Raw genomic sequence first — 26,013 nt, 5'->3', positions numbered from 1 at the left:
TCATCCACACCCATTTTAGACATACTAGTTTCCCCAAACTACTACATTACAAGACTAGATAGACCAGATAGGACAGGTGGTGGTATTGCCTGCATTCATAGGAACAACCTTTCGGTGAGATGCGCAAACACCCCGGTGCTCTCATCATGTGAATACCTCTGCCTACACATTACGAGCAATAACAAGCCACTTTGCTCACTACACTCTATCTACCATCCTCCTGGCAACAACCTCACCTTCATCGAGCACATGATGGATATTATAGCGACAAATGTAGGACAACAGAATACACAGATCTTCCTGGGGGACTTCAACCTCCACTGCAACGATCCTGACGATCCAGAGGTCAATACCTTCAAACTTTTCCTATCCGACCTCAACTTGTCCCAAATATGTGACAGCCCCACCCACGGAAAAGGCTCAATCCTTGATCTAGTAATTTCCAAAGCGGACTCTACCCAGCTAGAATCGATTCTCCCCTGCGACTGGTCTGACATTATCACCTTCCATATCAATGAAGTAGTTAAACTACTCTCTGTCCAACCTAAGAGAACGAAAATCTGGAAGAGGAACCTAGAAAACATCAATCCGGCTGATCTTGCATCTGCTAGTCACATCCTCACGCCAGCTCTGGATGGATCAAACGATGTACAGGATTTGGCCAATCACTACTTTAACTCTATGAACAGGGTTCTTGACACCTTAGCCCCATTACAATTAAAAAGAGTCACCAAAAAGAACTCAAACCCTTGGTATGATGGTAGACTAAATGAAGACAGAAGAGCACTGAGAGCGATTGAAAGACAATGGGGAGCCGCCCCATGCACTGCCCACCTCAAACTACTACGATGCGCCAGAAATGCCTACTACAGAAGGATTAGACGCTCAAAAGCTGACTTCATAGGAGTACAACTAGACCAAGCCAAGAATCGCCACAAAAAACTGTTCGAAATAATCAATACTCAGTCTAAGGGTGGCCCCCACTCCCCCCAAGCAAATCCAGATACAATTCCCAACTGTGAGGATCTTGCCTCCTTTTTCACAACAAAGACTGACAAATTAAAGACAGACTTAGTTAATGATCTATTATCCATTACCGATACACACTCAATCCCCTCACGGTCCACACCAAGGACCCCGCTTAACTGTCCCATAATACTCGACCTCAAGAACAATGCCTCCTGGACTACCTTCAACCTCTACAGCGAAGGAACTATCCTAAACACGCTCACCACTCTGAATCCTTCCAATCATTTCACAGACCCCCTTCCAGCATCCCACTTAAAGACCTTCATGCCACTGCTAGTGCCCCTATGGACTAGAATCATAAATTCCTCTCTCTTGCAAGGAACCATCCCTGACATCCTCAAAGCTGGTCAGGTAACCCCCATCATTAAGAAAGTATCAGCGGACCCATCAGACCTAAACAACTATCGCCCAACATCCAATATCTCAACCTTGGCCAAACTACTCGAAAAATGTGTCCACATTCAGCTTAGTAAGCACATAGACCACTTCAACCTGCTCGACCAATTCCAATCAGGCTTTCGATCAGGGCACAGTACCGAATCAGCCATGACCCACATAATTGATGACGCATTACAAATACTGGATCAAAACAAAGCATGCTTGCTAATCCTACTTGACCTCTCTTCAGCGTTCGACACTGTCAAACATGACAATCTACTGGACCTCCTGAAGCATAGAATGGGGCTATCTGGAACAGTGTTAAACTGGTTCACCTTCTTCCTCCAAAACAGAACACAAAGATTCAAGATCAACCAATCTTTATCCAACCCCACCCCAGTCACCTTGGGAGTACCCCAGGGCTCTTCCCTCTCCCCGACACTCTTCAATCTGTTTATGGAACCACTCACAGAGCTTCTCAACTTCGAAAATATCCAATATCACATGTACGCAGATGACACACAACTGTACATTAAGATCCAATCTCTTGAAGACATCAAGTCCCTTAACGCAACGCTCCAAAAGACACAGACCTGGCTAGCTAAGAATCATTTAAAGCTAAACACACTAAAAACTGAATTTCTCCTAATCGCTCCCCCCAACCAAACAACGATCATCCGTGAGTGGATGAAGCACCTAACTGCACTCGACGGTCAACCTCTCATCATTGACTCCGCTAAATCTCTAGGAATAACCCTGGATAATAAGCTAAACATGCAGAAGCACATTAGCGCTGCAACAAAAGGAGCAAACTTTCAGATTAACACACTGAGAAAATTTAAACCCTTCATTCCCGCAAAGGACTTCAAACAGGCGGTTCAATCCCTAGTAATTCCCAGAGTTGACTATGGGAGCGTCGCTCTCTGTGGTCTCCCCAAGGCAACGACCGCTCCTCTCAGAGCATCAATCAATACAGCCACGAGACTTGTTACAGGCACCAAAAGAAACTGCCACATCTCCCCTGACCTGCATGCCCTAAACTGGCTACCTTTTGAGGCCAGGATCCAGTTAAAAATCGCCTGTATGACTCATAAGGCACTACACCACAAAACACCGAGGTACCTAGCCGAAAAACTGGTACTATCAGGTGGTAACAGGTCTACCAGGAGTTCTAACAACCTCTTACTGAAACCGCAACGTTTCTCCAAGAAAAAAACATACAATCGTACCTTCTCAGGAATGGCCCCCAGGATATGGAATGCCTTACCCCCAGAAACGAGACTCAATCCATCTACGGCTTTTTTAAAAAAAGAAGTGAAATCGATTCTCATGTCCAAATTCACATGAACTATAGCTATCTGCCTTTCTCTGTATTATGTATCTTGTATACACATAATTCTGTATTTATATGTGCACGTCCTCCTTTTTTCCTATGTTTGCTATGTGAAGCGCTCTGATACCCGGAAGGGTCTTGTTCGCGCTATACAAAATCGTCAAAATAAAAAAAATAAAAAATATATAGCAGCAAACAATTACTCGACGGGAGGGTGCTGCGAACAGACCACGTTCTCAGCCCAAACTTCCTTCTTTCGATGTATGGAGACTAAGGATCGGTGTGCTGTTGATTTTGTCTGAGTAGTGTTCTTACTTGAGACTGAAGTGACGCCGAAGTGCCAGTGGGTAAACATCCCTTTGTAAACAGCACAAGACCTGCAGGGCCTGCATATCCTCCACGTGACAGCGTTGCTGGGATGTACCTTGCACACTGGGGCACCTCCTGCCAGCTGTGTTGGGTGCCCCATGCCAAGATCTGGCTAAGGCAGGCACATCCTATTGCCTCAGACATAGTTTTACAGCTGAGCTCGAGCTGGTTTTCAGTGATCTTGTGCTTATAGGTCATGTTGTTGCTGTAGATGTGGGCAGAAGGTCAGATAACAAGAGAGGTGTCACAAAATTAGGGCGGACCAGAACTCCGCGGTATTTCACTGAGTTTTTATGCAACACCAAAGAATTCCATGTAGTGAAACTCCATGAGCTCCACCCACCCCTAATTTAAATACATTAAAAATAGTTAGGTAAAATCGATAAAACATTATCCCACATCATATATACACAAAAGTGACGCTGCATGTTAAAAAAGAAATCCTGATTTTCAAAGGGCTAAAATTAAATCCATCAACTTGATATAAGGCACCAATGCTCTCAACTAGCGAGTAGATTAGGGTTAAAAGACTAATTGAAACATCAGTCAAGACACCATTCCCCCATGTGAGGTTCTCCTAACAGCCTTACAGTGCTACAGTTCTTTGAAGCGGCTCGTATAAAAAAACAATTTCCTCCTCATTCGCCACATAGCAAATAGGTACCTGGAGACTGTAAATACAATAAGGCCTGCAAGTGTCGGATTGTAAAATTTTGCAGGCCTCCCCACAGTGTTTAGTTCCCAGGTTCCTGCTAATAGGAATTATCCATTAGGCCGTGGCCTTACTATACTAAGAGCAATAAAACAGGGAGTGAGCCACCGTTTCTTCGCTGTGGCCATACGATGGTAAGACTGACTCAAACAGTCTATCTGAACTCACCCATTTCAACATGTTTGATCGAATTGGTAGTGATGCATGTCTAAATTGAATATCCAGCTTTCTGGACAAATTTGGTTAGACTTAATCTAGGGAACTCCTAAGTTTGGTAAAAGTCCTCTAGCCTTAAAAAGGAGTAAGTCAAAGTACCCAGGTCCAGACTTTACATGAGCATTTCAGTTTTAAAGTGACAGTGTGTCTCTAAAATAATTGATCCAGGGGAGATTGCCAGCCCCTGGGAGACTAAGGGGCCCATTACGATGGCGGGCGGACACTGTAATAGCAAACAGGACCGACCGCCAGAGGTGCGGTGGTCCCGCTGTGCCCATTAGGCTCGCATCCCTCATATTCAACATTGTGGCAGGCGGTGCTGTAAGCAGCACCCGTCACAATGTTGAAAATGCATGTTGTGCATTGGCATGCACAACGTGACAGGCACCGCGCAGTGCCTGCCACATTGTGAATGCCAATGTAGGGGGGTACCATGGGTACCCCCCAAGTGCAGCCCCCCACTCCCCCGGGGGCCCGCAACGGGCCCCCAAAGTAAACTCTGCATGCCTTTCCATGGCGGAGTCTCCACCATGGAAAGGCATTCCACCTCACACATCATAATAAGGATGGCAGTGCCGCAAGGCACCGCCACCATATTATGTGCCTTTTCGGTCCGGCAGGCAATCGTGACGATTGCCTACCGCGGAAAAGCAGCGGACGGTCTTTCTGTCCGCCGCGTTACCCCCCACCATGCTAATGTGATGGCGGGTAAATGGCCGTCCGGCGGGGTGTTTTGGCGGGCGGATCGCCCGATCCACCCGCCATGGTAATAGGCCCCAAAGTATCTCTTCTAGACCCCGGCGACAGTGGAGGAGTTCAGAAGTAGTCCATAGTTTTCTCCAATACATTATTGGTCTGACTGCAATTTTTTTTTTAGATGGGCTAGTTGCCCAAAATCTAGCCTTAATGGGACTAGCGGAGTGCTAACAGGAATGCTTAGCGCCTGCTTCAGGAACCTGTTCTCAACTACTTCTAGGGGTTCAGTGTCCTTGTGACTCCAGCGCTCTGCGCCATAAAGAGACACACCCAGTGCTTAGTAGATGTATATTTGGACCACTGGAATGACTGGTTTGAAAAAGGAGCCCCAGTGGACCTTCAGCAACCTGCCGACATATTGCTCCAGTTTGAGCCTTTGTTTCGAGATATGTGGCACCCGGTCTAGCTTCTTGTTCAGAGTGATGCCTAGATACACAAACAGATGGACCTGCTCTAGTGGGGACCCAATTAAGGTGGGTTTGGCATGTGATGCATGAAACAGGGTGAAAACCATATACTTTGTTTTTCTATCATTTATTTCCAACCCTCTCTGTATACAGAACCAGCTGAATTTGTCCTGGATTCTCTGCATGCCCATGAGCGATTTAGATAAAAGTAATGTGCCATCTGCAAACATTAACAATGCGACTCTCATATTGCCTAATCTAGGGGTATCATTATCACAGAAGTTCAGGGGGGCAACAAAATCATTAACAAACAATGTGAAAGGTGTTGGATCAGGATCACAGCCCTGCCTAATGTCCCTATTGACTGGAAAGTGTTCTGTTGCTTCTCCTAGTCAGCCACAGCGGACTTGAGCAAAGTTCTGTTTGTGTAGCCTTTCAGTGATTCAGCATAAGTGAATTGGGACCCCCAACTCAGCCAGCACCTTCAGTAGCACATTTCTGGGAATCAAATAAAATGCAGATCATATATCTAAAAATACCATGTAAAGTCTGCCCTTTTCAAAAACAATGGATTTCCTGTATATTAGCTACAGCCTAAAACCTTGATCTATTGTTGATCTGCGATTACAGAATCCTGCTTGCATAGGGCTTAGACTGTTAGCCTCTGCCTAATCTTGTAGTTTTGATAAAATAATTCTACTAAAACGTTTTTGTGTAGTATTAATGAGGCTGCGGGGCCTGTAGTTTGCTGGCACTAAGGGGGAGCCCTTTTTAGGTTTTACCTCCACGTCACTTGTGCTGTGCTTGTGAAATCTATTGTATTCAATATAAATCTTATTAGGGACTTATATCCCGCTCTCTTGCTTTTCATTGGTTCCGGTGCTTGCCACTTACTTTTTCTCCTTTTCTATTGGGTGTAGCATACTATTTGCTGTTGTTCCTTTTGTGCCTGCCCTTTTCAGTCTCCCGAGGCCCAAGTTCTCATCCACTTTTGGGGAACTTTTTTTCATGTTTTGTGGAGTACAGTGCTTGCTTTGTTTGTCATCTACCCGTTACCTAATCTCACCGCTGCACACATTTAAAGCATGTTTCTTGGCTACATCTGATTCCTAGGCGACGTCGGAGCAGTGCCAAGATCACATGTGGGGGGTTGCATCTGAGCCTCGATGATATCGGAGCCCACTGGTTTTATTTGTGGGGTCTTACTATAACTTGCATTCTATCTTATACCCTCCAGGCACGGTTTTGAAATGCTATGGCACTGATAATGTAATCCGGCCTGTTTAGGCAGGTGGTTAATGCATGTTCTCTTTCTCTTGTTTTGGGACGCACTTGTGCTCCATGTCTCTGTGGTTTGCACATCAAGCCTTGCTCCCAGTGCCACCATATTTGTAGATGGTGAACTCACAGCCACTTCATCCTCAAAGGGATGGTCTATTGAGACCACTTTTTTTAAAAGTAAGTACTTGGTCCAAGGAGAGTGACCGCCTTGAAAGGCAGGTGAGTTGAGAGGTGTGAGCTAGAACTTATCCCAAGAAATTCAGCAAGGTGCAAAAAGTAAGCATCAATTGGTTACATCGACAGTACACTGTCTGGACATTTCTGGCATATAAAACTTTCCAGAATGTACTTCTGTGTTCTCTTTCCACTTCAGAATAGCCTTTTGAGCCCCCGTGTTCAGGGTCCGTGCAAGTATAAATCAAGTGATTGTTTCTGCCTCCTCCTGGCTATGCAGATCAATCTGAGGTCCTGATGGCATTCCAGTCCCTCTAATGACCTCTGCTATCATCATCATAGAAAAAGAACAATTTCTCCTGTGTGCAATGTCAAGTAAATCAACCATGCAACACAATAACAGAGTGTGCCAGTCTGAAAGGCGGGACTTTCAGGCAGAAGTTCCCATCGTTCACATCTAATTGATGTTATGAAGCAGGATGTACCACTCAAGCCAGTAATTTGGTGCTGCAAGCACAAACCTTCAGTTTAACAGGAAGGACACGCGAGGACCATCTCTCCCGCATGCTTGTCGCTTACAGCAAGTGTTGGCCAGTTATCAGTGATTAAGCAGCGGCAAGCAGACTTTGTGAACATTCCGAAACTTGTTCCATGTCCTCATGACCACCTGCCCATGTAGAACAAAGCCGCTCACTTCCGCTCTCCCATCTACTATTAAAATTAGTGCTTCAAAAATTCCATACTATGATCGAGATTTAATAGGGGCATTGTGTGTGCTCGGGTGACTACGCACAATTTTGAACTGCTCATGCTGGTCTTTTTAATGGAAAGTAAATTGGCGCAATTCATTACATCAATTAGTGCCAAGCAAGCACCCTGACAAATAATCCCTTATATCTTAATGGAGTTGAGTTCTTACTGCTTCTGTTTGTTTTTGTTTAATGTTAAGGGCATTTCCATAACACCAACATTACCCCTGTCTTTGCAGTTTATAAGAGGGCTGTGCCCTCCCCTCATACTTCTCATCCATAATGAAGTTAGGCCTTTCACTCACTCCAAATTCCCATCTATAGCAATGCTGTGCTCTACTCTCCGACCTAGTTCATCATCAAAAATTGAGCTAGCCTTCACTTTCTTCTCAACATTCCTCAAGCTATTCCTGCATAACTCTTCTTACTTGTTATTACTATGTTGTGTAAAGCAGAGGCTTTAGCCTTAGAACATTTGTGGCATTTCCTATTCATTCCGCAGTACCTTTCTTTGCACATTGTAGGCATTATCAGATTGATTTTGACAGCTTAATCCACTTGGTCCTTGTGATCAAATTATAAATGTCATAATAAACATTGTGCGTTCAAAATAAAGTTAATATACAAGAGCTACTCTTCATGTGTATGTCGCATAAACCGGAAAAAAATTGATTGCAGTGCTTTACATGAGCACGTGCCGTGGTGCTCTGATGTAATGTTTTAACCTACTTTATTCGTTGGGACAGTTTATGTATAACATTACAGCACCTGACAGCTACCCCAGAGTCTTAGGGCCCCATTATGATGGTGGGCGGATTGCCAATGCCGAGCCGGCGGAGGCGATCCGCCCGCCATCACAACCACATTTACCCCCTGCCATATTACTATGGCGGGGGATACCGCGGCGGACGTAAAATCAGTCCGCCGCTTTTCCACCGGTCGGCAATCGTCACGATTGCCGGCCGGGCAGAACTTGGGCACAATATGGTGGCGGTGCCTTCCATATTATGATGTCTGGTGGTTCAGCCGCCATGGAAAGCCAGGCGGGAATTTCTGTGGGGGCCCATTGCGGGCTGCACTTGGGGGGTACCTATGGTACCCCCCTTCATTGCCATGCATAAGGTGGCAGGCATCGCGCGGTGCCTGTCATGTTGTGCATGGCAATGCACAACATGCCTCTTTGGCATTTGCGGCGGGTGCTGCTTACAGCAGCAACTGCTGCAATGATAAAGATGCGGGATGCGACCGCACCCTGGCGGTCGCATCCTAATTGGCGATGCGGGACCACCGCACCCCTGGTGGCCGGTACCAGCACCGCTAGGGTGGCAGGCAGACTGAAGTCCGCCCGCTATCCTAATGGGGACCAAAGTTTTGTGATTGTTTTCTGTTCCTTTACTACTGATACAAAGACTCCACGAAGCCGGCATAGCGAGCACTGCTCTAGACTGGATCGTATCCTACGATCATAACAGAACTAATATCATCCATACCCCATCTTTCTCGTCCAAACCAAACTCCACAAAAGTAGGGGTACCATTAAGCTCTATCATCTCGCTCATGCTTTTTAACATCTACATGAAGTCATTACTAGTACTGATCAATCAGTTTCACCTCATGTGCTATAACTATGCAGATGACACACAAATACTCCTTCAACTGGAATACTCCAAACACATTGGAAACTCGCCAATTTTCAGTTGTCTCAGAGCTGTGGATCAATTGATGTTGGCCATCTCAAACTGAATGCTTTCAAAACTGAAATACTCACGTGTGGCGATTGGAAACATTATGTCCCGCTCGATGCCTGGCCTGATGATCTGGGAACACAGTCTAAAGTATCGAAGGAAGTAAGAAACCTCGGAATGACCATGGACTCCGATCTATCGATGAACGACCAAGTGGACAAACTAGCAATATCAAGCTTTGTTACTATAAAAACTATGTGAAGAATCTTCCCCCATTTGGGATTTCACACAAGGTCCAAGCTACCATCTCCCTTGTTCTGTCTAAACTCGATTACGCCAATAGCCTGTACCACGGATCACATTTAATGACCATGAAAAGACTACAAAGGATTCAGAACTCGGCTGTCAGACTACTCATACATATAAAATCGCAAGACCACATATCCTCTGCTTTGAAAACCCTGCATTGGTTACCGGTTGACAGAAGATCCATGTTCAAGTGCTTTATATCACCCACAAAGCGATAAATTGAATGGGACCTCTCTTCATCAGGATAAAAATCACCAAATACATTCAACAAAGGATCCTCTGCTCTAGAGTGGCACCTCGCCTCAAAATCCCAAGATACAAGAAAAAAACCATGGGTGGTACATCCTTCTCTGTTCATTCAGCCAAACTATGGAACTCTTTACCTCCAAACATAAGATCTACAGATAACCACCTTATCTTCAGAAAACGACTCAAGAATTGGCTCTTCCCCACATAAGCACCATACGCAAGCAGAAATATGCAGCAGAAATATACAGGCCTCTGTATATAAGCATGTATTTGTGCTATAGATATATACCTATATATGAGTATTGCTTTGTATAAATGTGTAGAATGATTGTTTAAAAAAAAATATAGATAGGTATTCATTAGGTCTGTGAAACAAATGTACATATTAATGATAGCTACAGTATTCTATGTTTTTAACATGTATATAAGGGACTGCATAAATAAGTAATTCTTTCCTCGTAACTATTTATAAATAATTGCTTCACTAGTGAATTACAAATATATATAAATATATATGTATGTATATATATATATATATATATATATACATACAAATAAAATTCATTTTAAGTACTACAACACTTGAAAGCCAGAGTCTATTTAATGCATCCTTAATCTACATATACATACTTCCTTTATGCATCTATATACCTTCCATGTACTTATGGATCTATATATTTCTAACTTTTCTTCTAATTCAGAATATCCAATGCACTACCCTATTTTTCACCCTATACCTCTATCAGTATATCCTCGACCTCCGCTCTCTCATTCATCCCAAACCCCACACCACTTTTATGATCCCCAAAATAACCCTTTGTAAACTCTTCCCCACTCTACCCCTCCTTGCATCATCTCATACCTCTTTCACTATTCTGAGCCCCCAACACAAGCCTTTCTAAACCCGTCCTTCTGACTCTTCCCACTCCACACCCCTTTTACTCATCTCATGCCTCCCCCGACTGCTATGACCTCCAAAACAAACATAAAAAGTCAACATTTGTCCCTCTTCTATCCCTCCACTATTCTTTTAAATGCAAATAACAGACTAACATGTCGACCTCTCAAATTAACTACATATTTCACTATACTAATTCACCTCTACCCACCCATGTCAGAAGCCCCCCAGACGGCCCACCCCTGCTCCTGGTCGGGGCTTCTGCACTATGAGTTACAAGACCAGCCCGCTGTGCCTTTCCAGGTTTCTTGGAAGAGACAAAAAACGAACTGGTCATTGAAAAGACCCCAATCTATGTTGTCTAGTTTAGTACTTGCAGAATTGGGTGAGAGGCCCCCGAGTCTCCCATCTCTCACATATATGTACTTGTATTGGGCTGAAAGGAGCCCCCGTTGAATATTTAGTACCCCCTCACCCCAGGACTGGAAGCAGGGGCTGTAAGAGCCTGCGTTGCGTCCCTGGAGTCTCTCCCCCCCCCCCAATGTATGTGGTACTCTCGTAAATAATATCACAACATAACACGGGTAGCGCAACATCGCATAATATAGTTAGTTATATCATAATGCAACATAACACAACACGCCTAGCATGTAGAATGTCAGCCACCGCGCACCCTGTTCTCCACAAAAAATACTCTTGTGCACGTAGCGCTCAACTTAAAATTAGCAAAACACCAAAACTGCACACACAGGAAGCAAAGTATAGCATAACACACACACAAAATAGCATAGCACCGTCACTATATATAATAACACAATAAAACATAACACAACATATCGTAACAGCATGGCATGACATGCTACAACGCAGTACAACATTACGCAACATAACAGCCCAGCACAACATAAGTATGTGGGAGCTACATTTCATCCTGCTCACCGCTCCAACACAAAAAAGTATTACTCTCGTGCATGTGGCGCTCAACTAAAATGACACTATCACGCAGGTAGCACAGCATAACTTATTAACACAGCACAGTGTATAATTACGTAATAACAACATTAGATATCACAATATGACATAGGAAAACATAACATAACACAATGGAGCACAGCATAAGGCGTGAGCTGCATTTCTCCGTATTATTCCCAACAACAATGGTAATCCCATTGGAAGTATCAACCATTCTAACACCAACACACGGTGAAACTACGCTCCCGATAAAAACCTGGAAGCAGAATTATTCCGCATTGTCCTTTTGCAATAACAATACACCGCCGGGGACGTGTAATGGGAGCCGCTGCCTGCTCCGCCCCAGCCCACGCAATTGAGGGGAACTGCCAAGTAATACGTTGTTGCTCTTAAGTGCGCGAGTCTCGAGGTGGAAGCAGAAATATATAATGAATGAGAGCAGCAGAGAATATAGTTTTCGGGGCAAGCAGCTGTGGGTTCGAGTCATCATAGCCATGAGAGCATTCAAGTTTCACTGACTTGGTCGCAGCAGCGCCTAGAAGCAGTTCTGTCTATGTGCGTGCGCAGGACACACAGCGCCATTCGAGCAGACTAGGGCACGAGCCAGCAGCCGCCCGCGCTCACCTGTACTTTCAAGGCCGTGCATGCACTTCACCGTGGACGTCAGGCAGCAGCAGACCCACTGCACGCGGGCATGAGAAGGAAGAAGTTAAACAAGCCCAGGCTGCGAGAGAGGGCTGGGGAGCAAAGTCCCTCCTCCTCCTTCCCACCATCCCAAACCTGCCATTGAAAAGAGGGCGGAAGCGGATGAAGGGGAGAGTGTCACAGAGAGTGCGAGAAAGGCATCGCCTTCTATCATATTGTGTTCAGGATTAGGAGGCGAGGGACTTTGCACTTCGATTAAACATAAAACGCTAGGAAAATGCCTGGGCAGAAAGAGACAGTAATTGAAAAGAGTGATTTAGCACAACGCACCACACATAGTGACTTCTACGAGCTCATTGAATGGGCAGCTTTTTAATCTCCTAATTAATAAGGATGTTGCAATCCCCTTCTAAGCACTCGCCATTTTCCTAGAAAAGTGGACTGACTCCGTGGAGCATAGAATGGCTTGCCCAAGTTCACACAATGTGGGTGAAATGCGCAAGCTGAGAAATGAAACCGGCATGGTAGGTCGCCAGATCTCATGTGCTGGGCGCGTGCCAGTCCTTCATGGGCGTCATTGCAAGATCATCACAAAACTAATCCCAGTCTCCTTTCACCCATAGACAAGCTTCATTTTCAAAGGGCAATAATTATCTGTCTTTCTTTGGCCAGGTACACAGCCTGTCTGACTGTCGAAAGATCAAATGCTGATGCGGTCTGCCCCAGTTTTCCAAACAAACAAACGTGATGGGTTTAAATATCTGAACTCTTAACAAGGGCAAACAACTCATCCAGCTTTGAAAAATAGTGAAGGTCTGCTCCTGGCGAGTGCTCCGAAACACATTTGTTTGGCACTACAGAGTCTGTGGTAAAACATGCGTTGGTTGCGTTTGCACATTATCATACAGGGTCAAATGGGTGATGTAGTCCTCACAATTAGTACTAAAGCAGGTTTAATCGGCATTTAGCTCCTGCTTTGCGAGATTATGTTATGTGTATTTGTAAACCACGCTATCACCCACGAGGATATACGGGCGCTGAGCAGGTGTGTGTGCCTAGCCCTGCCTCTGGTAGGTTGGTTAACCGAAAAGCCATGACAATGGTGAAACATCAGCCCTCATCCTCCTGGACCTGTCAGCCGAATTCGACACGGTCTGCCACCGCACCCTAAAGACACGCCTCCAAGAAGCCGGAATCCAAGAGAAGGCCCTTGACTGGACCTCGTCCTTCCTCTCCGGCAGAACCCAGAGCGTCCGCCTCCAACCTTTCCGGTCAGAACCCACCGACATCATCTGCGGCGTCCCCCAGGGCTCATCCCTCAGCCCGACGCTGTTCAACATCTACATGGCCCCCCTCGCACAAGTGGCCCGCCACCACAACCTCAACATCATCTCCTACGCCGACGACACCCAGCTCATCCTCTCCCTCACCAAGGACCCTCACACCGCCAAAACCAACATTCACGAGGGCATGAAGGCCATCGCCGACTGGATGAGGAGCAACCGTCTGAAACTGAACTCGGACAAGACGGAGGTCCTCATCCTCGGGCCCACCCCCTCAGCCTGGGACGACTCCTGGTGGCCGACCGCTTTGGGGACAGCACCGACACCAACCAACCACGCACGCAACCTAGGATTCATCCTCGACTCCTCCCTCTTCATGTCCAAGCAAGTCAACGCCGTCTCCTCCTCCTGCTACAACACCCTACGCATGCTCCGCCGGATCTACAAATGGATCCCGACCGACACAAGAAGAACAGTGACACAGGCCCACGTCAGCAGCAGACTGGACTACGGCAACGCACTCTACGCAGGAATCCCAGCCAAACACCAACGGCGACTACAACGCATCCAAAAGGCCTCCGCCCGACTGATCGTCAACACCCCCTGCCGCAGCCACATCACCCCCGTCCTGAGAGACCTGCACTGGCTCCCCATCGACAAGAGGATCACCTTCCCCTTCAAGCTCCTCACCCACGCACACAAAGCACTCCACAATGCCGGACCAGCCTACCTGAACAGCAGACTCAGCTTCTACACCCCCACCCGCCAGCTCCGCTCCGCCAACCTCGCCCTCGCAGATGTCCCCCGCATCCAACGTACGACCGCTGGCAGCAGATCCTTCTCTTACCTTGCCGCCAAAACCTGGTACACCCTTCCAACCCACCTACGACAGACCCAAGACCTACTCGCCTTCAGAAGACTCCTCAAGACCTGGCTCTTCGAGCAGTAGCGGCACCCTCCCCCCCCCCCCCACCCCTCAGCGCCTTGAGACCCTCACGGGTAAGTAGCGCGCTTTACAAGTACCCTGATTGATTGATTGATTGATTGGTGTCCTCAGTTTCAAGAAGAGAGAGGGGGGGGCTCTGATGTGCAGTGGGAGGTCATTCCAAGCTTTAGGAGAGATGCAAGAGAAGCCTGTCCTCCTGATCTAGTTCTGTATATGCGTGGGATGTGTGTAAGTAAGAGTCTTGCAGGGCCGAGTTGTCTCCATGGCTGGTGGAAGGAGATGTAGCTGTTCAGGTAGGTGGAGCCTGAGTAATGTAGCGCCATGTATGTGTATGTGTGCGGAGTTTGAATTGAATGCATTTGTCAGTGAAGTTCCCTGAGGTGTGGTGTGAGTTCTGTTTGGGAAGTTAAGCATGAATCTGGCTGCTGAGTTCTGGATGGTTTATGGTCTTCTAGTGAGTTGCTTGGTGAGCTCGGCGAAGAGGGTATTTCATAGTCCAACTGACTAGTGACTGGGGCACGAGTGATAGTTTTTCTAGTGTTGCTTGGGAGCCATTTGAAGATCTTCCCCATCATCTTCAGGGTGTGGAAACGGTATGCGTTGGCGGCGTTGACTTGTACGGTCCTGTCCAGTTTGCTGTTGACGATTATTCTGAGGTTCCTGGCGTGATGTTAGTTCTGTGTGAGAGTTTGAGGATGACTTTGGCTGCTGAGTTCTGGGTGATTTGTGGTCCTTTAGTAAGTTGCCCGGTGATACTTGTGAACAGGGTGTTATCATAGTCCAACTTGCTGCTGACTAGGACGCGAGTGGCAGTTTTTCTAGTGTTGTGAGGGAGCCATTTGAAGATCTTCCTCATCATCTTCAGATAGTAGAAACAGTATGCATTAAGGGCGTTGTTTTGTGCGGTCATGTCCAGTTTGCTACTGAGGATTATTTCGAGGTTCCTGTCATGGTTTACTCTTTTTGGGCCTGAATTTAGACTGCATGGTGTGAAGGAGTTGGTGGTTGCTGAGGTGGTCGGAGAGGGGCAGGTTGACTAGTTTCTGTAAGACGTTTGTTTGATTTGATAGGAGGAAGATGGTTCTGGATTTGGAAAGCGTGGCTGGGTCAGCGGATAGTTTCTTGAGCAAGGGCATGATGGTGGCATGTTTGCAGGTGTTCTGGAATGTGGCAGATTCGATGGCGGCATTAAGGATGGGTGTTAGTAATTTACTGATCGGTAGGAGTCCTTTGGTGAAGGCGAGGTAGGGACAAGGGTCAGATGGAGCCCCAGAGAGGATGGTCTTTATGGTAGCAGAGATTTTGACAATGTGATGGCAGGCTAAGAGAGCAGCGTTCTTTCATATGCTGTGATGGGAAGTTGAGTTGCAAGAGCGACAGGGTACAGTTGAGGGTCGAGGTTGCTGTAAATGTAGGGGATTTTGTTTTTCAGAAGAATTCAGCTTGTTGCAAAGCTCTTGTAAGGGAGTGATGTGGGAGGTGTCAGGAGGTGCAAAGAAATCTTTGATGATGGTGAAGATTTCCTTGCTGCTGTAAGTGCTGGCATTGATGTAATCTGTAAGAGCTGTGCACTTGGTGTTCGGTATTTGCTGGTGATAGCATCTTAGGGTTGATTTGAAGATTTCTTTATCTGCACTTGTTCTCTCTTTGCACTCTAGTTGCTTGCAGTGGCTTTTCTTGAGCCCGAGTTACTTTGTGTACCAGCTGACCTGTGGTCGGGCTCATGCCGTTGGGTTGAGCTTGAGAGGAGCCAAGGTGTTGGTGCATGCAGGGATTGCTGACAGAATATCGGGGACAAAAATATAGTTTGGGCAGGATATGGTGTAATGAATATCAAGGCTCAAAATATCGAGAAGGGAAGTGCAAATAAGTGACTATAGATTTACTATTATAAAAACTTTGCACTTCCTCGAAATTGCCAGGACACATTGCGTGTCGGTGCAGCTTTGGGTCCAAGGTTGCCCAACAATTGTATATCTGTTTTTTGGGTGCCGGAAAAGCGAAGTACGCCGCGAAGCGTGAGGAAAAGGGGGCCCGGTACGCGCCGAACACCCCCCTAGCACCCCCGTAAGTACGCGCCGGACCCCCAGCCCCCCGCGGATGGACGCGCCGTACCCCCACCCCCATATGTATGGAGCATACCCCCTGCCCCCGTATGTATGGAGCGTACCCCCACCCCGTATGTACGGAGCGTACCCCCAGCCCCCCGTATGTACGGAGCGTACCCCCAGCCCCCCGTATGTACGGAGCGTACCCCCACCTCCGTATGTACGGTGCGTACCCCCAGCGCTACGCGTAGCACTGGGGGTCCGCACCGTACATATGGGGGTGGGGGTACGCTCCATACATACGGGGGGCTGGGAGTACGCTCCGTACATACGGGGGGCTGGGGGTACGCTCCGTACATACGGGGGGCTGGGGGTATGCTCCGTACATACGGGGGTGGGGGTACGCTCCGTACATACGGGGGGCTGGGGGTACGCTCCGTACATATGGGGGGCTGGGGGTACGCTCCGTACATACGGGGGTGGGGGTACGCTCCATACATACGGGGGCTGGGGGTACGCTCCGTACATACGGGGGGCTGGGGGTACGCTCCGTACATACGGGGGGGGCTGGGGGTACGGCACGTACACACGGGGGGGCTGGGGGGGTGTTCGGCGCGTACCGGGCACCTGTTTGGACATCTCCATGGTTGCTATGGGAGTTCGCTCCGGACGGTCTTTTTTCCATACAGTTGTACAATCGGACGGATGGGACGGATCGTACTTGCGCATTCGGACTTCAGTTTTCCCATTTGTACGTAAAAATGTCCGGGGACGTGTCGGAGACTTTTCCCGACCCGAGGACGTGTGGGGGAATTTTCCCAATGCGATTCGTATGGACTTTTTCCCATACGAATCGTACTTGCCAGTTTGTACGGGACTTGTACGATTCGGTCGGAAAAAACTCCAGATACGATTTGTACGGGGAATATTTTTCCAGGATCGGAATCGGCCCCTAAGTGTTTAGATATTAGGTGGCTCTAAAAAGAGCCCTTGTGTTCATTGAGTGTTTTTCGGTACCTACAAGTAAGTACCGATGCAGAGTCTAAAGTTCAAGAGGAAGACTCTGTTCCCTTCATCATTGAAATGTACACCGTCTCCTCTATAAATGTCTTGCATGTTGTAATGCAAGTTGTTGTGGTATATAGAACCCATACCATAGTCTCTAAGGAAAGCAGAAACAGACTTATTGACGTGCTTTCTTGCTTTGTCAATTTGCGGACAAAATTGGTTGGACCAGTTCCACTTTTGCCTTTGGCATATATTAGAATATACAAAGGCAGTTTGTGGAAAAAGTGACATCAATTGCAGAAAGGTGTCCTTAATAAGCATTTCCAGACCTACCCCAGTTAAAGTGCCTAGGTCATTTCCACCACAGTGCACAATAATAAGGTTAGGCTGTGGGAGAGGTAGAAAGGTTTTCACCAAAGGCATTAATTGGTGCCACTTTAACCCTCTCTGACCAATCCATTTAATGTCTACATTTGGCAAAGCAAGGTCTTTGAAAATACCTCTTTTTTCTGCATACTTTTCACTCCAGAAGACATAGCTATGACCTACAATCCACACTGTGAACATCTTCCAAGGAGAAGAGGATGCACTCAGGAGGTGTCTTTCAGTAGAATGGCAATATGAAAAGAAAGACAGTTGAAAAATGGAGGCATACATACTTTTTTTAATAAAAAGAACTCATTGGCTGATTCAAACCATTTTACAGTTAAAACTAGGCTGTATGTTTAAATTTTTAAAAGCATGTTTTGGATTGGTACAGAAAAATGTGTTCCCACTGAACATTACTTTGGATTTGCTGTTAGGTTTGAAAAGTCAAGCTCTCTTGCTGTTTGGATTTGAAACATTGTGTGCTGAACTTCTGACCTCTCTGCTCACACCAGTGTTCCATGACCTGTTGCTATGGTAGCGGGCAGAAGTCATGTTGGGGGAAGGGATGAATTGGAAAGGGGTTGAAAGTTGCAACCAATAGAAATGTGTGATTCCATTTGAAAAAATGTGGGAAGGACTGTGATTTTACATTAACATGTATATGTGTGAAAAAAGAGAGGGAAACATTGCCATTTACTGGTTGTGGTGAGAGGAGAGAGGTGTACAGCTCTGAGATTCTGGCTCTGATAATCTGCTGTTTGAGTGCCACATTTCTTTCTCAACTAACTAATTTTAAAGGTGAGTTATGAATTTGAGAGGGAATGTATGTGGAGCATTTTGATATAAATAATAGAAATGTGATTCTTGTTTTAAAGTTGTGTTTTACATTTTATGTTTTGGAAGATATTTAACTGCCTTGAACTTGTCAGATAATATGGAGTATGTCTTCACCATAAGTAAAGGTGTATTGGTATCACCCAGGAATAATGTTTTCTGCCTAGAATCACACCATGAGTCTGTGTGCACACAGGAATTGTTATCAGAGATTTAATTCGTGTTGCTCTTGCTCTGTTAGCCTTGCACTCGCAGGAAAGGGGCAGTTTGTTTTCTTAAAGTGTGATGGTTAGTATTCAGCAGAAATCACTTTCTCACAAATGAGAGGCAAATGCAAACACATTTGAAAATAGCATGGTACATTTTCCTACCACTTTAAAAGTTGTGTTGATGGGCTTAGAATCAAGACCATTTAAAATTCAACAGGGCACAAGACAGGGCTGTCCCTGCTCCCCAATATTATTTGCCCTATATATAAATCCTCTGATTGAGAAACTATTGGCAAATATGGCCATAAAACCAATTAAAACAGGCATCTACGAAACTAAGGTATTGCCTATGCCGATGATGTGGCGATTGTGACACCAGATCCCTATGAGGCTTTAGAAGAAATCGAGAAAATAACTTGGTCTTTCGGAGATATGTCTGGATATTCTTTGAACACCGAAAAAACTGTTGTCATATGTACCCAAAACACCTTATTCAATGATTCCCGAAAGACATCTAACGCAGTATATTTGGGTGTCTGTATATCCTCACAGATGGAAAACATTAACAAACTTAATTATGACCCCTTGCTTGCAAATATTAAAAAGGAGCTACTGAGGGTTAACAGCCTTAATCTTTCGATTATAGGAAGGACTAATTTTGTCAAAATGAACATCTTTCCGAAGATCTTGTATCTATTTCGCGCGATACCCATCTTAGTTGAGGATAAGATGATTAAAATCCTGGAAACACAAATTTCTAAATTTATCTGGGGATACGGTAAGATCAGAAGATCCTCAAAATTTGTATCTCTCCCACAGCAGAGAGGGGGCCTAGAACTTCCCAATATAACTTTATATTTCTGGACTAGCCTCTTCCAAGGGATGTTCCCGCTACTCAATGTTAGCCCTCTGTCTTATAGCACAGCTAGTATACGTATCCCTTCTATATACGAGTTGGCTGTAGGTGAGAACGCAAAAGGACTATTGCTACAACAAATTGAACCGTCCTATTTTAAGAAGGTTAAATTCAAAATTATAGATAATGCTTGGAGTGTTTGGAAAAAAATTTGCAAACATTTTGATATTTCAAAAATTAATAGATATACACCCTTATGGCACTCTTTTCTTTTTTCCAGACAAATTAATGATGATATTGCTAAAAGATGGGAGGCCCTTGGGCTATTATCAGTGGGGGATTTCTTAGATGCTCCACCTAGTACGAGATTCTCCAACCTTCAGCTTAAATTTAATATCCCGACTTCCGATCTTTTTACATATATATAAATAAATTCCATTCTTTCCGCGAAGTTTTCACAAATTTCAATGAAGATTGTTTCTTTTCTTGAAATTATTTGCAGAGGGAAAAAACCTAGTATAAGTATATTATATAGGTTGTTGATGGAACAATGTCAAGACGACATGGAAAGAACAGAATCATGCTGGGCATCTAAATTGAATAATCCAAATGTGGATTTGGATAAGATTCTCTCCCTCGCTGATAAGATCTTTCTAACAGCAACTCTTAAAGCACAATTTTATAAGACTGTATACAACCTACATTTTACACCTGCAAAACTGTTCTCATGGGGGAAACGAACAGACGATAAATGTCAGCAGTGTGGGATGGGCCCGGCACATTTAATACATATGTTCTCTGAATGCAGTAAACTGACTTTGCTCAAAACTAAAATATCAGATTTTTGGGAAGAGGTTTTCGGCCACAAAGACCAGATGTCTCCTACTTTGTTTTTGATAGGGCATGACAACACTTTGAGTCATAGTAAGGAGGAAGAGATATGTCTGTTTTTGGGTATGGCAGTATATAGAATAATATTGGCTACCAGATGGAAGGACATAGATCCTCCTAATTTCCAAGTTTGGATAACTCGCTTTTTGGGAATAGCAAACCAAGAAATGGCAATTTATGCAGTCAAAGGCAAAAAGGCTAGACAACGTGGTGCTCTAATTTGGATGCCAATCACCTCTTGGAAAGACAGGTTTTAGTCTAGATTTTTTCTGATTTTTCTGTTGTTGATCAGACTAATTGAAATGTATTATTTATTTGTGAGTTATCTAAACCTCGGATTATTATTTTCAGTACTGTATTCTAAAAAAATACGTAAATTTTGTTTTGTATATATTGTACGCAATGAAGTTGCCTAATAAAAATTTATAAAAAGAAAATAAAAAAAAATAAAAAGTTGTGTTTTACATTTTATGTTAAGGAAGATATTTAAGTGCCTTGAACATGTTAGATATTATGGAGTATGTCTTCACTATAAGTTAAGGTGTACTGGTATCACCCAGGAATACTGTTTTCCGCCTAGAATCACACCATGAGACAGTGTGCACACAGGAATTGTTATGAGAGATTTAATTTGTGTTGGTCTTGCTCTATTACCCTTGCACTCGCAGGAAAGGGGCAGCTTGTTTTTTGTAATACATGGTCATGGTGTCAAGGAGCTGTTAGGACATGTGCTCTTTTCTGCTTGTCTGAAATATAAGAAAAAAGTGTCAGGCTGTCACAGTAATTATCACTTACTCCACCACAGTACTAAATGTGCTTTCAAATTGCCAAACAAAATATCGCTTTGTGGTTAGAATCACACCATGAGTCTGTGTGCACACAGGAATTGTTGTCAGAGATTTAATTTGTGTTGCTGTTGTTTTGTAAAACTTGCACTTTTAAGAAAGGGCAGTTTCTTTTTTTCAACTGTGTTGGTTAGCACTCAGCAGAAATCACTATCTCAAAAATGAGAGGCAAATGCAAACACATTTGAAAATAGCATGGTACATTTTCCTACCAATTTAAAATTTGTGTTTTACATTTTATGTTAAGGAAGATATTTAAGTGCCTTGAACTTGAAAGATATTATGGAGTATGTCTTCACCATAAGTTAAGGTGTACTGGTATGACCCAGGAATACTGTTTTCTGTCTAGAACCACACCATGAGACAACATGCACACAGGAATTGTTGTCAGAGATTTAATTTGTGTTCCTGTTGTTCTGTAAAACTTGCATTTTCAGGAAAGGGCCTGGTATCACCCAGGAATACTGTTTTGTGCCTAAAATCACACCATGAGACAGTGTGCACACAGGAATTGTTGTCAGAGATTTAATTTGTGTTGCTGTTGTTCTGTAAAACTTGCACTCGCAGGAAAAGGGCAGCTTGTTTTCTTCAACTGTGATGGTTAGCACTCAGCAGAAATCACTATCTCACAAATGAGAGGCAAATGCTAACACATTTGAAAACCACAGGGTAGATTTTCCTTCCACTCCTGCAATGGGTGAGGTAGTTCCTACATGTTCAAAACTCCAATTAACCTTTACCAAACATGTACTCTTACACACATATCTGCAGTCTTCATGCAGTTGAAAAAGTCTCCATGCAGATCTCTCTTGCAACTGACAATACACAGTCTCCAGAAACACACTCTTTGCACACATGCAGCAGCTTCTCCTACACTCCCATGCATAATACTCAGCTGTGTTGTGTTTCAGATAGCAGTGTATAATGCAAACACATTCAACGTCACCAAGGCTCATTTCCTTTGCTCTACTCTAATCACTCACCCTGTAACACATGCTGATGGTCTCAAGTAGCTGTTAGGACATGTGCTCTTTTTTGCCTCTCTAAAATATAAGGGAAATGTGTGAGGCTGTCTCAGTAATTATCACTTGCTCCATCCACAGTACTAAATGTGCTTTCAAATTGCCAAAGGAAATATCGTTTTCTGCCTAGAATCACACCATGAGTCTGTGTGGACAGAGGAATTGTTGTCAGAGATTTTATTTGTGTTGCTGTTGTTCTGTAAAATTTGCACATTCAGCAAAGGGCCAGCTTGTTTTGTTCAAATGTGTTGGTTAGTACTCAGCAGAAATCACTATCAAAAAAATTAGAGGCAAATGGTAACACATTTCAAATCAACAGGGTAGATTTTCTTTTAAATCTTGTAATGGGTGAGGTAGTTCCTACATGTACAAAACTCCAATTAACCTTTACCAAACATGTACTCTTACACACATATCTGCAGTCTTCATGCACTTGTAAAAGTCTCCATGCAGATCTCTCTTGCAACTGACAATACACAGTCTCCAGAAACACACTCTTTGCACACATGCAGCAGCTTCTCCTACACTCCCATGCATAATACTCAGCTCTGTGTTGTGTTTCAGATAGCAGTGTGTAATGCAAACACATTCAACGTCACCAAGGCTCATTTCCTTTGCTCTACTCTAATCCCTCACCCTGTAACACATGCTGATGGTCTCAAGTAGCTGTTAGGACATGTGCTCTTTTTTCCCTCTCTAAAATATAAGGGAAATGTGTGAGGCTGTCACAGTAATTATCACTTGCTCCATCCACAGTACTAAATGTGCTTTTAAATTGCCAAAGGAAATATCGTTTTCTGCCTAGAATCACACCATGAGTCTCTGTGCACACAGGAATTGTTGTCAGAGATTTAATTTGTGTTGTTGTTGTTCTGTAAAACATGCAGTTTCAGGAAAGGGCCAGCTTGTTTTCTTCAAATGTGTTGGTTAGCACTCAGCAGAAATCACTATCAGAAAAATGAGAGGCAAATGGTAACACATTTGAAATTAACTAGGTAGATTTTCCATCAAATCTTGTAATGGGTGAGGTAGTTCCTACATGTACAAAACTCCAATTAACCTTTATAAAACATGTACTCTTACACACATATCTGCAGTCTTCATGCAGTTGAAAAAGTCTCCATGCAGATCTCGCTTGCAACTGACAATACACAGTCTCCAGAAACACACTCTTTGCACACATGCAGCAGCTTCTCCTACACTCCCATGCATAATACTCAGCTCTGTGTTGTGTTTCAGATAGCAGTGTGTAATACAAACACATTCAACGTCATCAAGGCACATTTCCTTTGCTGTAGTCTAGTCAGTCACCCTGTAACACATGGTCATGGTCTCAAGAAGCTGTTAGGACATGTGCTCTTTTTGGCTTGTCTAAAATATAAGGGAAATGTGTGAGGCTGTCACAGTAATTATCACTTGCTCCATCCACAGTACTAAATGTGCTTTCAAATTGCCAAAGGAAATATCGTTTTCTGCCTAGAATCACAGCATGAGTCTGTGTGCACACAGGAATTGTTGTCAGAGATTTAATTTGTGTTGCTCTTGTTCTGTAAGACTTGCACTCGTAGAAAAGGGGCAGCTTGTTTTCTTGAACTGTGATGGTTAGCATTCAGCACAAATCACTATCAGAAAAATGAGAGGCAAATGGTAACACATTTCAAATTAAGTAGGTAGATTTTCCATCAAATCTTGTAATGGGTGAGGTAGTTCCTACATGTACAAAACTCCAATGAACCTTTACCAAACATGTACTCTTACACACATATCTGCAGTCTTCATGCAGTTGAAAAAGTCTCCATGCAGATCTCTCTTGCAACTGGCAATACACAGTCTCCAGAAACACACTCTTTGCACACATGCAGCAGCTTCTCCTACACTCCCATGCATAATACTCAGCTCTGTGTTGTGTTTCAGATAACAGTGTGTAATGCAAACACATTCAATGTTATCAAGGCACATTTCCTTTGCTGTAGTCTAATCAGTCACCCTGTAACACATGGTCATGATCTCAAGAAGCTGTTAGGACATGTGCTCTTTTTGGCTTGTCTAAAATATAAGGGAAATGTGTCAGGCTGTCACAGTAATTATCACTTGCTCCATCCACAGTACTAAATGTGCTTTCAAATTGCCAAAGGAAATATCGTTTTCTGCCTAGAATCACACCATGAGTCTGTGTGCACACAGGAATTGTTGTCAGAGATTTAATTTGAGTTGCTCTTGTTCTGTAAGACTTGCACTCGTAGGAAAGGGGCAGCTTGTTTTCTTCAACTGTGATGGTTAGCATTCAGCAGAAATCACTATCTCACAAATGAGAGGCAAATGCTAACACATTTGAAAACCACAGGGTAGATTTACCATCAAATCTTGCAATGGCGGAGGTAGTTCCTACATGTTCAAAACTCAAATTAACCCTTACCACACATCTACTCTTATACGCATGTCTGCACTCTTCTTGCAGTTGTGCAAGTTTCCATGCAGATCTCTCTTGCAACTGACGATACACAGTCTCCAGAAACACACTTTTTGCACACATGCAGCAGCTTCTCCTACACTCCCATGCGTACTACTCAGCTGTATGTGGTGTTTCAGATAGCAGTGTGTAACACAAACAGATTCAATGTCACTAAGGCTCATTTCCTTTGCTCTAGTCTAATCACTCACCCTGTAACACATGGTCATGGTCTCAAATAGGTGTAAGGACATGTGCTCTTTCTAAAATATAAGAAAAATGTGTCAGGCTGTCACAGTAATTATCATTTGCTCCTCAACAGTAGTAAATGTGCTTTCAAATTGCCAATCAAATATCGTTTTCTGCCTAGAATCACACCATGAGTCTGTGTGCACACAGGAATTATTGTCAGAGATTTAATTCATGTTTCTCTTGTTTTGTAAGACTTGGACTCGTAGGAAAGGATCAGCTCATGTGATAGGATTTGAAAAGTTGAAAAAAAAAATTGTAATGAATTAAAATTACATAAAGGTATTTTTTTTTTGTTTTTTGCAGGTATTGCTGAGCAACAGTGAAAAAATATAAATATGCCTATAAAGTCAAGAAAGAGAAAAGAAAAGAAGCAACAAATATATTTGAAGACAACTGGTACAAAAAAATAGGAGGAGAAGCTTGTGTTGGAAAACAGAAAAGGTCTTCTGGTAAGCAAACTAAAGAATTTTTAAAAAATATCTTCCGAAAAAAAAAAAATGATCGAAAGATAAATTCAAACAGTGTTTCAAGTACAAAACAACAACAGAGTCGACAGCAAAAACAAAATGCTAATGTAGACTCAGAAGTAAGAAAGAGTGACTTAACACGGAAAATAGATTTTAAAAACATTCGTCGAAAAATGTTTCAGAGAAGAGTGATGTTAAATTTGCTAAAGGATGTGAAAAAATATAAGAAGAAAACCAAATTTTATAAGAAAAAGAAATTAATTGAAAGTATTGTTACCAAGGCATTAGAAATAAAAAAATCTATTCATTTTAATTTTGAACAGGATGCGTAGATTAGATAAATTAGTCAATGCAATGAAGTCACAAAGCAAA

General features: G+C 43.9%; 1 protein-coding gene across 2 annotated transcripts in view; it reads right to left on the bottom strand.

Moving 5' to 3' along the window:
* The window catches only part of LOC146854879 (sodium- and chloride-dependent betaine transporter-like), an 898,269-nt gene that overhangs the window by 640,069 nt on the left and 232,187 nt on the right, over positions 1 to 26,013 (bottom strand). Inside the window, exon 1 of one of the 2 annotated variants that reach the window (XM_085652287.1) lies at positions 12,142 to 12,299. The exons of the other annotated variant lie outside the window; for it this stretch is intronic. The gene's annotated coding sequence lies outside the window, so the exon portion shown is untranslated. Of the gene's footprint in view, positions 1 to 12,141; positions 12,300 to 26,013 lie in introns of those variants that run through there. 2 annotated transcript variants of the gene reach the window in all.

Source organism: Triturus cristatus, chromosome 4_1 (assembly GCF_964204655.1).
Source record: "Triturus cristatus chromosome 4_1, aTriCri1.1, whole genome shotgun sequence".
Lineage (NCBI taxonomy): Eukaryota > Metazoa > Chordata > Amphibia > Caudata > Salamandridae > Triturus > Triturus cristatus.
The sequence above is the reverse complement of the archived record's forward strand: the minus strand, read 5'-3'. Positions and strand labels throughout refer to the sequence as shown.